Source organism: Mustela lutreola, chromosome 7, assembly GCF_030435805.1.
Source record: "Mustela lutreola isolate mMusLut2 chromosome 7, mMusLut2.pri, whole genome shotgun sequence".
Taxonomy (NCBI): Eukaryota; Metazoa; Chordata; class Mammalia; order Carnivora; family Mustelidae; genus Mustela; species Mustela lutreola.
This window is the reverse complement of record NC_081296.1, coordinates 132,224,665-132,242,114: the sequence shown is the minus strand read 5'-3', so window position 1 is coordinate 132,242,114 and position 17,450 is coordinate 132,224,665. Positions and strand designations below refer to the sequence as shown.

Genomic DNA, 17,450 nt, shown 5'->3' with positions numbered 1-17,450 from the left:
AAGTACAACAGCTAGACCGAGTTCGAAATATTTTGTTGAACTTAGATAAAACAGTGCCATATATTGATGGCACTCACTACCCCTCTTCCTTTCCCTGACAAAACAAATGGAAAGAAACCCCGTTCAGTGCAGATCATGTCAATGTTCGTATTCATTTTTAGGGGGGCCACCGGGTAATAATCATCTGGAAAACGTGCTAACAGCCTTTGCAAAAAGCCTTTCAAACCCTGGTCCTTATCCCTCTCTTTTTTGTGAGTTATACTGTTTTCTTCCTCCTGAGTTCCGGAGGCTGGAGTGGTGTATTTGGAGACAAAGGTGAGGGTGATCGCATTGCAGACGACGAAATAGTCTGGTGTATCAAGTACCAACTCCAGGCATGTTCCCACTGGGTAGCAGGGCAGTGGCTTGTGTTCCTGCCCCTTCATCAAATTGTGTCATTCTGTTTTCCCTAGAATCCACCCACCATCAGCCTGGTCCTGGAACCGAGCGGAACTCAGTCCTCAGCTCCCTTGAGGTCAGGTTTCTGGACAAGTCCACCCTAGCCACATATCTTAATACCTCCAGGCATTTTTTTCCCAATTATTTATTTATTATCCTATTTTTAAAATTTTAAAGATTTTATTTATTTATTTATTTGGCAGGTAGAGATCACAAGTAGGCAGAGAGAGAGATTGAGAGAGGGAAGCAGGCTCCCCGCTGAGGAGAGAACCCAATACAGAAATCCATCCCCGGACCCCGAGATCATGACCTGAGACGAAGGCAGCGGCTTAACCCACTGAGCCACCCAGGCGCCCTATTTTTTATTTTTTTACTTTTATTTTATTATTTTTCTTTATTTGACAGACAGATCACAAGTAGGCAGAGAGGCAGGTGAGAGGGGGAAGCAGGCTCCCTGCTGAGCAGAGAGCTGGATGCTGGGCTTGATCCCAGGACTCTGGGATCATGACCTGAGCCAAAGGCAAAGGCCCTAACCTACTGAGCCACCGAGGCGCCCTTCCTTTTTTTTTTTTTTTTTTTTAAATAAAAATCCTCTTTTCCAGGATAAGTATAAAAAACTGTTAAACCAGCCCCCTCCCCCCCAAAAAAACCCGAAAATACTAACTGCTGTTCCACATTCACATCAGAGGAGATGAAGGAAATTATTGTCTTGTTATTCTCTTGCTACCTCCTTGGTACTGATCTCTGTTTCTGTTACTAACAATGTTTCCTCAGAGTTCTTCTGATTTTAAATCATAGAGTAAATTCTGGTATATTTTCCTCCCCTTTTCATCTTATCAATCATCACATCCTAACAATGTGAGCTATGTAATTACTGTTTTATTATTATTATTTTTTAAAGATTTTGTTTTTTAAGCAATCTCTACACCCAGCATGGGGCTCAAATTCACAACCCCGAAATTAAGAGCTGCATGTTCGGGGCACCTGGATGGCTCATCGGTTAAGTGTCTGCCTTGGGCTTAGATCATGATCATGGGGTCCTGGGATGGAGCCTCAAATCAGGCTCTCTACTCAGCACTCAGCGGGGAGTCTGTTTCTCCCTCTCCCTCTGCCACTCCTGCTTATATTCTCTCTGTCACATAAGTAGGTAAAATCTTAACAAAGAAAAAGAAAAACAAACAAACAAAAAAAGAGTTACATGCTCTACTGGCTGAGCCAGCCAGCTGCCCTTGTCATTGTGACCATTTTTGTCTTTCTCACTGAAAACTTCCCTACTGGGGGTCTCACTTTCCCTTACCTGCCTGGTGCACCTGAGTTCTAGCAATATTCACCCACATCACTCTCTTTTCACTTTCAAGGCAACCACATAGAGCCAGATTAATTTTGCTTTTAAAAGTAAAATTCAATTCAAATTAAATTAAAATTCCTATTTAAAAATTTTCAATGACTGCCTTTGTCATAGAATCAAAAAATGTTTGAAACCCTACTGACAAAACAGGAACTTGGGCTGGCAGTTATACTTTCTTGGGGAAATTTCTGCCTTCCACAAGAGAAGCAGTTATGATCTGATTGATAGACTAGGGAATGTTCACTGCTTGGGACTTAGCTTCCCTTTTCATCCTTTTCTTTCCTAAGTGCTTCTTAAATTTAAGGCCCCATGAACACAGTTCTGATTTCCACATGAACAAACTCTTGTCATAGGCTCCTTTATCCTCTCCCTACTGCCCTTGCTTCTTTTGAACCACAACCATGGCATCATTCCCGCTTTCACTTGTATTTCATCTTGGCTCAGGCTCTTCTCTGACTAGGCGGGTTCTCATTACTCTTTATTTCTTTAAGTATTTACAGGACATTCGCAAACTTGCCTTTTAAAATTATTTATTTATTTATAAATAGAGAGAGAGAGAGAGAGAGAGAGATCACAAGTAGGCATAGAGGCAGGCAGAGGGGGGAGGGAAGCAGGCTCCCTGCTGAGCAGAGAGCCTGATGTGGGGCTCGATCCCAGGACCCTAGGATCATGACCTGAGCTCAAAGCAGAGGCTTTAACCCACTGAGCCACCCAGGCACCCCCAAACTTCCCTTTTAGGTGGGATGCAAACTTTCAGTGGCTAGAGACGATTATATAATTCAATATACAGGTGTATAACATTGGACTTGCCATCTATTAGCACTAGATAATTTTTGGAATTTGATAGATATGCCTTACTTATGAAGTATTTTAATAATAAGATTTTGAAAGCACTTGCTATCTGTTATAAGTTTAGTCCTTTTTAAAAAAATTTTTTTTTATTTATTGAGAGAGAGAGTGAAAACAGAGGAAAGAGGGAGAGGGAGAATCACAAGCAGACTCTCTGCTGAGCATGAAGCCCAATGTGGAGCTTGATCTCATGATCCTGAGATCACAACCTGAGGAAAAATCAAGAGTCAGATGCTTGGTGGCACCTGGGTGGCTCAGTCTCTTGGATGTCTGCCTTCAGCTCAGGTCATGATCCTGGGGTCCCGGGATTGAGCCCTGCATTGGGTTCCTTGCTCCACGGGGAGCCTGCTTCTCCCTTTGCCTGTTGCTCCCCCTGCTTTTGCTCTCTGCCCCCCTCTGTCCAATAAATAAATAAAATCTTAAAAAAAAAAGACACTTAACCGCCTGGGCCACTCAGGTACCCCAAGTTATAAGTTTAATCTTAAGATATTGTATAGGGAAATATTAAGGAACATTTGCATCCCTAGTATACAGGAAATTTACTTCACTCTTCTGTGCCTCTGTAAAATAAGTATATTAATAATATTCTCTTCACCAAGTGTGTTCTGAGGTTCATATCGCAGAAGAGATAAGGAAGAAAAAAGTACTTCTTTAATTATAGAATGTTCTACAAATATTATTATTGATTGCTTGGTCGAAGCAAAGACAGAAATCAAAATAGTAGTTTGTATAGAGACTAATACAATTAGTTTTATTTCCTTATTATGAAAAGGTTTTAGAGCTGCTAGAGTTATTGTCTTTAACCAAAAACGAGTAATTGGTATCTTATGAGAATATTCATAGGACCTTGACTTTTTAGGGAAATTCCAAGTCTCCAAAGCTGGTCTAGAATATGGTGTGGGAAAACCAGATTTATTTTTTCAGCCTGCTAGGTTGCATGATGATTAAATAGCGAAAAGGTTGTGAGTTCTGCATGGCCTTATCTAGTCCAGGTGTACGTTCCTCATGATTTCCTGCCAACATTCCCAGTTTAACTTCTGTACTCACTGTACTTGTACAAAATGTTAATATTATTCATTAATTCATAGGCTTCTTTAATATTTGCTCAGCTGTCTGTATTCTGTTTAACTTGTCCATATCAGTGTTCTGGGTCACTGTCATAGACTTCCAAGTTGCAGAAAACCTGTTTGCTCTGCATTACAACACAGCGTAGGCCTCCATGGAAGTAGATTATAAGCGCTTCTTCATGCAGATGACACTGAGGTCACCTTATTCCATTGACAGGAATCGAGCAACCAGCACATATTGAGAACCTCCCGAACATGTTGAGGACACAAATCCAGTCTGCTTTTTGCTTAAGATGGTAAGACAACCCCCAGAGTCTTTTCCTGAGAATGCAGTGATTGTCACTAACTCTAGTCAAGTATATCCTTTCCTGTGCTATTGTTAGGCATCTATTTGGTTGGCCATGTGCACAGGCTGTCAGCACTTGTACCAATGTATCTGCCAGGGCAGGATTAAGGATAGACAAGGAGCAGGATATTTCCCCCTTTAGAACTTAGAGAAGAATGTACTTTCTTTGATGTAGATGAGGTACATTAAAGTACTTATTTTTGTGTTTATATCTCACAGATAAATGAAAATTGAAAGCCTTGCACTATATTGTGAGATAGAACCTGGCATCTCTTCATGCATATTCTCTGTTCCTCAAGGAAATGGACCATGGCTTTATACTTCATTGTATTAAGTATAATTCCAGGATTGTAAAGAGCAGGTATATAATTAGTAATCAAATAAGCTTTGAATGTACATGCAACTTTGCATAATTATAATTGTCATAAAGGTCAGAGTACAGATCCCAACTGCAGAGCACAGGATTCAAAATACCTAAGCTTGGAAGCTGGTGGAATAGGTGTGGTGTGTGTGTTCAGGCTCTACCAAGTTTCAGTGGTAGAAATGACATTTACTTTGGAGGTGTATATCCTTTCTAAACAGAGTGGATTCTTGCCAGGTAAAAGGAAAGGCCAGGATACATTTATACCATGAATAAATGGACAGGTTTAATTTTTTCATAGATTTGTTAACTGCCACTTCTGGAGAAAGACTGAATTAAAACTGGATTTAAGTAAGAACTTAAGTGAACCTTGTAAGGTGGAGATAAACAGTTTAGAGCTCCCATTAAATTCAGAATATTTAACTCTTGAGTAGATGGCAATGTATTCAATCAGTGAATGTTGGGTTAAGAACAGTTAAGAACAGTACAGTCTGGGGCGCCTGGGTGGCTCAGTCAGTTAAGTGTCTGCCTTTAGCTCAGATCAAGATCCCAGGTCTGGGATCAAGCCCCACATTGGGTTCCCTGCTCAGTGGGGAACCTGCTTCTCCCTCTCCCTCTGCCTCTGCTCTGTCTACTTGTATGTTTTTTCTCTCTCTCTCTCTCTCTCTGTCAAATAAAAAAAACAAAACAAAACAAAAAAAACCATTATAATCATAGATTAGCCATTATTTTTTCCTTCCTTCAACAAATATTTTCTGGGCACTGTTAATGCCCTTCAGCCAAAGGCCACCAAGGACACACCTGTAGTTGAACACATTAGGTTTTGTACTTTCTGCAAGGATGAAGAACACCACATTTCATGTGTCAGGAAGGGAGCTTTAGAAAGAACCGAGTGTAGAATTTGGACTTTTGGTTGGTAATTGGTGGGAGGATCCAGGGAAGCTGGGTTTGCTTTAGATTGGATGCTCTTAGAAGTACCCCTGATTTCTGTGATTTTCATAGAAATCCATCAGTAAACCTCACCTCAAAGGAAAGGAGACTACAATGAAGATAAAGCCATCATTGGTGAAGAAACAGTAGCTACTTATTTTTTTTTTAATTTTTAAAAAAGATTTTATTTATTTATTTGACAGAGATCACAAGTAGGCAGAGAGGCAGACAGAGAAAGAAGAGGAAGCAGGCTCCCTGATGAGCAGAGAGCCCGATGTGGGGCTCGATCCCAGGACCCTGGAATCATGACCCAAGCTGAAGGCAGAGGCTTTAACCCACTGAGCCACCCAAGCGCCCTAGTAGCTACTTATTTTAGCCAAGAGAGGAAGTGTTTGGTATTTCGTGAATGGCACAGGGAACTTGTTTCTATTTGTGCTTAAATAAAATTGTGAAATGGTTTGCTTTGTCTCAGAGTAACCTGTATGTGGTTGGTATTCTGAGATTATTTAAGTCCAAGAGGGGAATCACATGGCCTAGTTATGAGTGCCAAACCAGCTCCCAACTGTCAGGGGCTACTCTTTGTTTTTCTGTCTCCGCAAACAACTGGGAGGCACACTAGGTTCTTGGTGCTGGGGATTTAGCAATCAATAAAACAGACAAAAATCACATTCATTCTAGCCAGGGGAGAAAGAGAATAAAATAAATAAGTAAATGATAATTTATTGGAAAGTGACAAGTACTCGAGAGAAAAAACTATCAAGGAAGGGGAATAGGGTAATGGGGGGTGAGTGGGGACCATCATTTCAATCTGAAGCAGGGAGAGCTCATATTTGAGCAGAGACTTACAGTGATGAGGAATGAGCTGTGAAGATGTGGGAGTGGATCTAGTCTTTGTGACAGGTGTAGGGTGATATCTCTTTGGGGTTTTGATTTGCATAAGATCTGAAAGAAGTATAACACTGTACGTTAATTACACTTCAATTAAAAAATAAAAAAAATGTGGGTGTGAAGAGCCTTCCAGGAATAACGAGCAGCCCCAGTGAAGGTTCCAAGGCAAGAGCAGGTCTGTTATGCTCCAGGAACGGCAAGGAGCCCTGTGGATGCTGAAGCAGGTGAGAGAGGGGATGACGGGAGAGAGGGCACAGGGCATGTCGGAGAAGTATCTGGGGGCAGATGGTTTAGGGAATTTTAGGTCAATATTTAGGGGTAGTCAGAATGCTACTTCTTATGACTCTGAGACTGACTATCTTTTTTTTTTTTTTTTAAACATTTTATTTATTTATTTGACAGATAGAGATCACAAGTAGGCAGAGAAGCAGGTAGAGAGAGAGGAGGAAGCAGGCTCCCTGCTGAGCAGAGAGCCCGATGCGGGGCTCGATCCCAGGACCCTGGGATCATGACCTGAACCGAAGGCAGAGGCTTTAACCCACTGAGCCACCCAGGCGCCCCTGAGACTGACTATCTTGAAGTGTGGCTTAGATAATTGCCCAGAGCCTTCCCTTCACCTGCATGAGAATGAGCAAATAATTGCATAAACCTCTTTATTAATCGTTTGGATATAATGATAAAGTAACCAGTTAAAACAATTTTACTCAAAAGTTTGATTCAGTGGAATTTCACACCACTGGTTAGAAATTCAGATGGTTAAGTGCAAAGTTGAGTCGGTAAGATCCTAAGAGAAGGATCCTCAAAATATTCAAACAATATTACCGTGAATACAAGTCACTTGGAAGTAAGTTTGATGCAAACATTTTGATGCAAAATGGGGGTGTTGATCATTTCCTATTCTTGAATAGGCTCCCATCTATGCCATGTTGATTTCACATAAATCCAACTTGAAGGGCTGCATTGACAAAAAAGAAATATATGTGTTACATATCTATTAAAATATACATTAATAAGTACATATTTCATATATGCATGAAAAGTTTGCGTATATACTGGCACACGTGAATTAAAACAACTGAGAAAATTTGTAGGCACGACGCTTCTTTATCCCTACATGTGTTAGTATTTCCTGAAAACAAGGAATTCTCTAACTTAGGCACAGAACTGTTATCAAAGTTAGAAAGTTAACTCTGATTCAGTACTGTCATCTATAGACTTTATTCATATCGTGCCAATTTGCTACAATGATGTCCTTTTTCCCAGCAGAAAATCCAAGACCATCGGGTCCCTACAGTCTGTCTCATCTCATTAGTGTCCTTTGATTTGGAATAGTTCCTGAAGGTGTGTGTGTGTTTGCGTTTCCCAACTTCTTGACACCAATAATTTTTAAGTGTATCAACAAGTTATTTCATAGAATGTACCCTAATGTCGGTTTGTGTCATGATTAGTTTTGGGGTTTGCACCTATGGTGAGACCATCACAGAAACGATGCTGAATTCTTCTAAGGGGATCATGTCAGGAGCCAAATGCTATTGGTTATTCCAAATCCTGGCGATGATAATGTTGGTCAGTTGGCTAACGAGGAGTTTCCACTGCATTGACTTTTGTAATTTAAATGTTAATTATGTTAATTAATATATGTTAATATAATAATTATATGAAAAAGGTACTGTGAGGTTATGTAAATATCTCATTATTCCTTAAACATTCACCCACTAGTTTTACCATGTATATTCATGATTCTTGCCTGAATCAGTAATTACTATGACAGCTGCCAATTGGTGATTTTCTAATTCTTATCATTCCTTCTACGTTTATTAATTAGCTTTCTAATGCAGGCAGAGCTTTTTCTTATTTATTTACGCATTTAATTGATTAATTTACATTGTTATAGACTCAGGTGTTCTTTACTGGATAGCTTATAAAAATCCATTACTATCATTATTATTTTGATGCTCAGATTATCTCAGATGTAGCCAGGGGGTGCCTCTTCAAACTGACTCCTATATCTTCTTGAGCACATCCTTAACACTTTTGTACTACGTATATTTTTTCTACTTTCCCTGATCTGATCCTGAATCAGCCATTTCTCCAAGTAGGTCTGCTTTCTTTCAGTGGAGAATGGTGTTTGTTTTCCAGGAGTACTCATTACTACTGAGGTATTAATGTTTCTGAAATCTCTTAGGAGACGGAGCTAGGAAATGTGTGTGTGTGTGTATGTATATGTGGGCATATGTTTGTATATGTATATAAATGCATACACATTCATAATACACATATACTTAACTATACATATCTATATCCATTTCAAAATCTAATTATCTCTTTCTGTATATCAAAATCGCTGAGAAAAGGAATGAATGAGCCACAGAGAAAATATTTGCAATCCATATATTTTAAAGGGAACTTGTGTCCAAAACTTATGAAGAACTCAATAATAAACACATAATGTGTTATTTAAAACTATGCAGGCTATCAGTATAGACATAAAATAAAGATGAATTAAGTAACATGAATAACAAATATGATTTAATATATATTAATGTAGTAAATAGAAATATAAAAAACTATAATAAATATACAAATACGATGAAACACAATAATAAAAATACCAAAAAAATGGAAAAGATTTGAACCTACCCTTTGCAAGGAATATAGGTAAGTAGAAAATAAGCACATGAAAAGGTGTTTAACATCTTTAGTCACCAAGAAACTGTAAATTAAAATCACCACAAAATGTCCCTTACTCCCGCCATAATGGCTAAACTTTGACAGATGTTGGTGAGGATGTAGAGCAGTTGGTAGGGTATAAAAAGGTATAATTGCTGAATAGAATTCTTAGCCATAGTTCTTATACATGTAAACTCTTACCTACCCTCTAACCTAATGTTCTCATTCTTAAGTACTTGCTCAGGAGAGGGCATGAAATCGTGTACACACAATGTCTTCAGTTATAACGTTCACAGTAGCTAAATTCAAAATAGGGAAGATCTTAGAAAAACTTGAAGTGTTTACTTTGCGGTGAATGGATAAACAAACAATGGAGCACCACTTGGCCACAAAAAGAAAAGAGTTACTGATATGTGCATATCATGCATGATTCTCCAAAACATTATGCTGAGTGAAAGAAACCAGACTCCAAAGAGCACATCTCTTATGATTCCATTCCATGGAGCTCAAGGACAGTTGCAACTAACCTGTCGTGATAGCATTCAGACAAGCAGTTGCTTGGGGGTGAGAGTGGGAAGGGGAAAATTGACTGGAAAGAGGCAGGAGGGAACTTTTGGGTAACGGAATTCTTCTATAGTCCAATTAGCATGTGCATCACATGGGTGACAGATGCATTTCTGTCCAAACTCATAGAAACATGCCCTCAAGATCCATGCATTTTTATGTCTGTAAATGCTATCTTGTGGCAGGCAGAAAAATGTCCCCCCACCCCCACATCGGTCTTGAGGTGGGAAGATTCTCATCTCATTATTCTCTGGCATTATCCAAAGGAGTCCTAGATGTAATCATATGCATTCTTGCAAGAGGAAGGCCCGAAGGTCAAAGTGAGAAAGAGAAGATTTGATGATGGAGGCAGGGCTTGGAGTGATGCTGTTACTAAAAGGGGACCATGAGCCAATGAAGACAGCCTCTAGAAGCTAGGAACCGCAAAGAATGGATTTTCCCCTGGAGCCTCCAGGAGGAACACAGCCCTGCCAACTTCTTGATTTTAGTCCTGTAAGGTCCATTTTTGGACTTCTGACATTCAAACTATAAGATGATACATTTGTGTGGTTTTAAGCCACTAAGTTTGTAATAAGCAGCGATAGGAAACTAAGATATATCAGCATAATATACTTCATTTTATTGCATTTCACAGGTACTGTGTTTTTTGCAAGGTGAAGGCTTCTGGCAGTCCAGCATGGATCGAGTTTATTGGCACCATTTTCCCAACAGCATTTGCTCACTTTGGGTCTCCGTGTCCCATTTTAGTAATTCTCACAATATTTCAAACTTTTTCATTGTGCAATCACAGTGTGCCTCTTGTATTTGTTACAGTGGTCTCTCATCAGTGACCACGGCTCACCAAACCTCAGGGCTGGCCAGCATCTTTAACAAGAAAAGATTTTAAAATTAAGGTTTGTACATTTTTTTCCACAACATAGGCCATTGCACCCTTAGTAGATTACAGTACAGTGTAAACAGAATTTATAGGCACTGCGAAATCAAAAAAATTCATTTGACTCCCTTTATTGCAGTGTTTGCTTTATTGTGATATTCCCTTCATTGCAGTGTTTTGGAACCAAAACTGCAATATGCCTGGACTTCATTTTTGAAAAAAAGTATTTTAAAATGCACTTAAGTGAGCAGTCCCACGGGCTACAAAAATAAATAAGCGAACAATTAAAAAATGTTAAAAAAAAAAAAAAAAAAAGGCCGTGTGGTGCAACAGACCTGGGCCCTACTGTGGATTGTGCCCTCTGCCTATTTAGCGGTTCAGCAGCCATAGAAACGTTGGCAAGTTTGTAACATCCCTGAGGCTCAGTTTCTTAATCTACAAAATCAGGATCGTTAAACCTGGCTCACCTCTCAGAACTGTCATGAAGATTAAAAGCAATAAAGTAAGAAAGCAGTCTACCAACCAAAGACTGCACGGTAAAACCTCATTATGATGCTGGACTTTTATCCAGCATCAGTGCGTATATGACCGAGTTGGTAGGGCAGCTTGAATACTGCCCCTCGTGGGAAAGATAACTCCAGGAGAGGGGTGAAGGTCATCTGCAGAGCTTATCAGATTGTCCTTGTTCATTATTTTAAAAATAACTTTATTTTGAAGTAGTCTAAGACTCAGAAGTTGCAAAAATGTGTTCCCGTTCTTTTTAAAGAGTTGGCAGCCTAGTTCTTTCTATTTATTGCACTCTGCCTGGTGTTCTGGAACTTTCTTTGATTTACTGAGTTCTAATGGTAAGAACTCAGCTCTGTGTGCGCTCACAAGGTACCTAGCACTGTGTCAGCACTTCATATATGTCCTTGTCGTGTAAGCCTCGATCAGTAATAACACAAAGGAGATGTTTTAGTTATTCCTATTTTTGTGGGCGAAGAATCCAAGGCATAGACATGTTCAGAAAGTTACCCCAGTCTGCAGCTCAGAATGTGGGTCCAGTATTTCAGCCTGGCACCTGACTGCAGGGCCAAGCACAGAAATGTAGGAGGAAGTCCATCCTTGCATCACAGAATAACTCAGAGACATTTCTATTATTTCACACAATGTGCATGCAGGGGAAAGTGCATGCATACACCCGAGGGAGGGATTCTTACGCTGAGTCAGGAAATAAAGGCAAAACAGGATTTATGACAAAGAAAGAGAAGGGAAAAAGAAGCTGAAGACTGGAAACAGTGAGCATTTTTAGCAGTTTTTTTTAAACACTGATTAGCTGGCAACTAAGAAGGTCAACCTGGGTATTTTGTTCTTGAGCGGTCCTTCTAAAGGTCAAACAACTTTTCCCATTTTTTATTGATTCTCCATAGAACTTTGGGAGATTATCTGGCCAGCATGAGAGACAGGTGCCCCCATTAAAGAAGGCCAGATTTCCTTTGTCAGTTCCTCCTCATTCATTGGCCAGGGATCCTCACCATTTCCCTCTTAACAGAATTTCTCATTTGTCAGGCTTAAGGACTGAGTTCATTATTTAATAACAATTGAATTTATTTTGAAGTCCTGGCAATTCATGTCACTTAATGTTTCCTAGAAGTTTTGCTACCATTCTATTTCTGTGGTCACTGTCCTGGTCATAGCCCTCATAACTCCATGTCCTATAAACTTGTTGATGAGATTATCATCAGACTCATTTCCCTCAATCTCTCTGGCTCAAGAAGTCACAAGGATTTGCTATAACCTTGGGCGGTGAAATCAAGCTCCCTTGCGTGGCCACCAAGCATCTTTCCCCCTCCTCTCCTCTCCATCTCCAATCCTATTTTTTCCTTTCCCCCTAAAACATACGTATGAGTCAACTCAGGCTGCCTTAACCAAACATCACAGATGGGGTGACTCGGACAACAGGAGTTTATTTCTTTCAGTTCTGAAAGCTAGAAGCCTGAGATCTGGGTGCCAGTGTGGTCAAACTCCAGTGACAGCTTTCTTGCAGACAGCTACCTTTTGCTGGGTCCTATGTCCATGGCAGTGAGAGAGAGAGTGGGCATGCTGTTGAGTTCTGGTAACCCCACCAAAGGGCTCCATCCTCATGACCCCATTCGGGAGGAGAGTACCATCTCCAAATACCATCCCATGGGAGATGGGGCTTCCACATGGGAATTTGGGGGGGGGCACAATTCAGTCTGTAGAAATATTTATTCCGTTTCACATGCTCATATTATTTGCTTTAATCCCACTGGTTCATTCCCTCTAGTTGGACTGCTTGCTTTTATGGTCCGATAATCTTTCTTTTCAAAACCCAATCCTGAATTCTAAGAAGCACAGTTTTAGTTTAATCCTTCTTTTGTTGGACTTTCTCCCTTTTCATAAAATATTCCTTTGTGCCATTTTAGTTTATATATCTTTGATCTTAGCGTTTTTGCTATATATTTTTATTCTAAAATTACAATTGGGTTGCAGTGAGGCAAGTGCCATGTTTTGAAGAATGAGTTCTGCTATAAAGAGAATCTTTTTATTATGAAAGGATTCTGACAGTCTAACTGGTGGGCTACCTATCTATAGCAACTATAAGACTCCATTATAAGCAAGACAGGGGAGAAAGCACAGTAACAGAGTTGATTGTGGCAAGATTTAGAATCATAGGATTTTCAAGCTTTTATTTGTCATATTACGTGTTTGAAGACTTCATGCCTTGAGAAGGGACTTGTTTAAGATCATATAGGTAGGTAATGGTGATATAGACCCAGGTCTCTTGGTTTCCATTCTACAGTTTGTGAATTCAAATGTAATTTTTCAAAGGCGACCAAGTTGGATCTATTAGTTTTCTGTTGCTGTTTAACAAACTATGACAAATGTAGCAGCTTAAGACACACATTTATTATCCCATAGCTTCCATGTGTCAGGCGTCTCAGCACGGTGGAAACGAGTCCTCGCTTAGGGTCTCCCAAGGCTGCAGCTAAGGTGTTTGAGAGCTGGGGGTCCTCCTCCAAGCTCATCTGAATATTGGCAGAATACGTTTCCTTGAAGCTGTAAAACTCATGGCAGCAAACTCATTGCTTCTTCACGGCCCACAAGAGAGAGGGAGGATGTTGTTTCAAATCTCTGGACGGTAAACCTTCTTTTAAAAGGCTTACCTGATGAGGTCAGGTCCTTCCGGGATAATCTCCGTTTTCGTTAACTCAGAGGAGACTGATTAGGGATCTTATATTTGAAAGAATCACTTTACTTTTGTCCTATAATGTAACCTAATCATGGAAGGGATAGAGATCATATTTGAAGTTCTCACCCACACTGTAGGTCAGATGGTTATACTGGGTATGTGCATTGTGTTAATTTTTAAAAAATTAAGAAACAGGAAAAACAAAGTCATTTCTAGTTTGGCTTTCTGAATAAAACACCACGACGTATTTCTTTCTAGGCATTTGTTCTTGTTGCTGTTCCATACTTCCCTTGGGTTTTTTTTTTTTTTTTCATACTTTAAAAATGGAGTCATACAGTGTATATAACTAAATTTGATACTTTATTCATTTAGTTTTATTTTGTAAGAATCTTTACATGTGGTTATATATCACCCCTACGGACATACTTTTTCCCTTTACTAACCATGTCTTTTCAGTGTGGGGGGGCAGGGAATGGAAAATGTAGATAAGCAAAAAGGGAAAGCAAATCAACTCAAATTATAATATTCAGAATTAAACCTTAGTAACATTTTATGTTAATACTTCCAGATTTTTTGGTCTGGGTCTGAATATATGAGTATACTCCTATATGTTTTAAGGTGGAGAAAATTTTTTTGCCTTATGTCTCAGCACTCAAATTTCCCTTTGGTGAGGGGTGATGTCCCATGATTTAAGAAAGATATTCTGGAAAAAAAAAAGGAAAAATATTCTGATAATTCCTCGGGGCTTAAGATGAGATCCCGAGTTTCAGGATATTGGATGGTGTCAGGATTTCAGAGAAGGAGGAAGCTGCTCTGAAGGAGAGGGCAGAATCCGGAGCTCCCAGGAGACACGGGAGGTGGGAGCGAAGGGCCAGGGGAGGAAGGGAGGAGAGGAGAGGTGATTATACGCTGCTGGACACTGTGATGTGACTGCCAGTGGCCCTTTCCCCGGCTCAGCTTTTACTACAAACTGCTAAAATTTTAAATTCTTAGTGTGAAGGATTTGTTGATGCAATGCAGGGTTTCTCAGCCTTGGAACTATTGACATGTGGGGCTGGATAATCCTTTGTTGCACTGGAGAGTGTCAGCAGCATCCCTGACCTCTACTGGCGGATGTGGATGGCAGCCCGCTCTTCAGCTGCGACAACTGAAAGTATCTCTAGACATTGCCAACCATCCCTGGGGAGCAAAATCAGCCCCGGTTAAAAGCCGCTGTTGTAATGGGAATGGTAGAAAGGGCTACATGTTGTGTTAGGTAATTCTGTCTAGGCTGAACTGCATTCTCCTGAGTCTCTTTCCTGGATGTTTCTGGTCCTGGTGTGTTTCTGGTCACCCTCCTGGTGCAAAGAGGCAGCTGGACTCACAAGGGTTCGACTCCCCTCAAATCTTGCAACATTTCCACCAGTAGGCGCCTTGAGCTTCATGGAGAAGGGCTCTGGTTTCTGGAGGATGCCACTATCATTATATTAGTTTGCCAGGGCCACCATAGCAAAATACCAGACTGGGTGGCTTCAGCAACAGAGATGGATTTTTCTCATAGTTCTGAAGGGAGAAGTCTGGAGTCAAGGTGGGGTTGCTTTCTTCCGAGCTCCTCTCCTTGCCTGGTGCATGGCATCTTTTCTCTGTGTCTCCACATCATCTTCCCTTAGTGTGTGTGTAAGGATTCTAATTTCTTCTTCTCATAGAGCTACCAGACGTATGGGATTAGGGCCCACCCTAATGAGTAATTTTAACTTAATTATCTTGTTAAAGACATTATCTCCAAATATGGTCATATGCTGAGATGCTAAGATGTATTAGTTGGGGTTCTCTGGAAATGGAAAAACAAACGATAAGAGACATACAACATATATAAAATATATAGTATAATGTATAAGTAGGATATAAGTGTGTATATTTATAGATACAAGTGTATGCATACCTATATATACTTATAGATATTTCCTATTTATATTGGTTATGATATAATTACATTATAATAAAATATTATCTATATTTTATGTAGGATAATTTGTATATAATAAAAGGAGATTTATTATTAGGAATCAGCTCATCCAGTTACGGAGTTTGAAAAGTCCCAGAATCTGACCCCTGGAAGCTAGAGATCAGGAAAGGCAAGAGTGTAATTATAGTCTAAGTCTAAAGGCCCGAGAACTAGGGGAGCTGCTCCATGGGCTAAATCTCAGTTCAAGTGCAGGAGAAGACTGATGTTCCAGCTCAAGAAGACAGGCAGGAAGAGAATTCTCTCTTCCACTTTTTGTTCTGTTCAGGCCCTCAGCAGATTGGATGTGCCCACCCAATCTGGTGGCGGCGGAGGGCGGGGGGTGTCCATTTACTTTGCTGAGTTGACCCATTCAAGTGCTAACCCTGTCCTGAAACAACCACACAGACCCATTCATGAATAATGTTTAATCTGGGCAACCTGTGACCCAGTCAAGTTGATACATAAAATTAACTGTCAATTGGGAGTGAGGCTTTCACCGTATGAATTTGGGGGTAACACAGTCCAGCCCATAGCAGTGATCAGAGTCAGAGGCCATAAGAACTGACGCGGGTTTAGCCTGTCATTGTGGACCCCAGCTTGTGTGTGTGGGCTCCAGCCTCTCCTTCTTTCCCCATTTTACCCCATATTCCCTTCCTGCCTTTCTGCCCTTTGGACGGCAAGTTCTAATATCAGGTGCAAAGACAGAATATTTAATCAACTCCCACGACTGTGTAAGATCAGACCTCTGTAACAAATACCTACAATGTATGTAAGTACCCAATTTGAAATCTGCTTCTCTGATTGAAACTGGACTGATAGAGCCGGACAGAGGCAGAACACCAGGGGGAAGAACCTGAGGGGTGGGGAAGCCAAAGGGACCTAAATGCGGATCCATCTCCACCTGCCACCTCTCGTGTTTCTTCTTGAACATGGGGGGAAACTACACACTGCCCCAGGGTTGATAATTAGAGGGGTCATAGACATTATTATTATTTTTTGTTGTTGTTATTGTTAGAGAGAGAGAGAGAGCAAGAGCAGGGGAAGGGGCAGAGGGAGAAGGAAAGAATCTTAAGCAGGCTCCAAACTCAGCAGGGAGCCCAACATGGGACTTGATCTCACAACCCTGAGATCATGACTTGAGCCAAAATCAAGGTGCCCCCCCCCACTTTTTTACTTAGAGTGTGGGGGGGTATAGTCTTTTACAGTATGAGTTGATGCAGTATTTTTTCACCTGCTAAGAACAGCTGTCTTTCTTCTTCATTTGGTAGCTAAAGGGAAGCGCATCTGTAGCTGTGGCAACAATTTATAGGGTGAGACAAAGATGCCAAGGTCATGATTTCTAAGGCAGGATGGGTTTTGATGTGGCACGGAGAAAAGAATTTATTTTCCTATTCCGGAATAGGAAAGAAGAGAGAGGTAACAGGAGCCCCTAATTGCTGCAGCAGAACTGGTGAGTGGCCATGAGCAGAGGAGGAAGAGTGCTCCCCATGACCCCACTCTGCCTCTCCCCACCCAGACGTGTCCTGGTACCATGTGTGCCTGTGCGGGGTGGGTTGCTGGCAGTCATGGGCGATGTCCAGGACAGGAGAAAAATTCCTTCCTTGAATCGAAGGGTTTGAAATACAGACGTTTTTGTGCCTTGTTTTTTGCTTGAGCCTTTTGAGAAATTGTCTTAGTCTGTCTGAGCTGCTCTGACAAAATACCGTAAACTGGGAGATGCATCAACAATAGGAATTTATTATTTCTCACAGTTCAGGAGGCTGGAAGTCTGAGACCAGCATACTGACAGGTGGGTTCTTTCCCAGGGTGAGAGCCCCTTCCCAGGGTGCAGCTTGCAGACTTCTCACTGTATCCGTGCAGGGCAGAGCACAGAGAGGGAGAAGCCTCTCGGGGGACCCTCGTGGGGTGCCAGTCCCCTTTAGGAGGGCTCCATACTGA

The 17,450-nt window shown here is 40.8% G+C and overlaps 1 long non-coding RNA gene across 11 annotated transcripts in view; it reads left to right on the top strand.

The window, feature by feature from the left end:
- LOC131836797 (uncharacterized) overlaps positions 1 to 17,450 on the top strand; it is a 140,603-nt gene that overhangs the window by 365 nt on the left and 122,788 nt on the right. For 7 of the 11 annotated variants that reach the window (XR_009355795.1, XR_009355787.1, XR_009355790.1 and 4 more), the window contains exons 2-5: positions 3,920 to 3,998; positions 4,268 to 4,409; positions 6,351 to 6,451; positions 7,494 to 7,568. This is a non-coding gene — a long non-coding RNA (uncharacterized LOC131836797). Of the gene's footprint in view, positions 1 to 452; positions 515 to 3,919; positions 3,999 to 4,267; positions 4,410 to 6,350; positions 6,452 to 7,493; positions 7,569 to 10,095; positions 15,550 to 17,450 lie in introns of those variants that run through there. The other 4 variants (XR_009355793.1, XR_009355785.1, XR_009355792.1 and 1 more) reach the window with 4 other exon arrangements.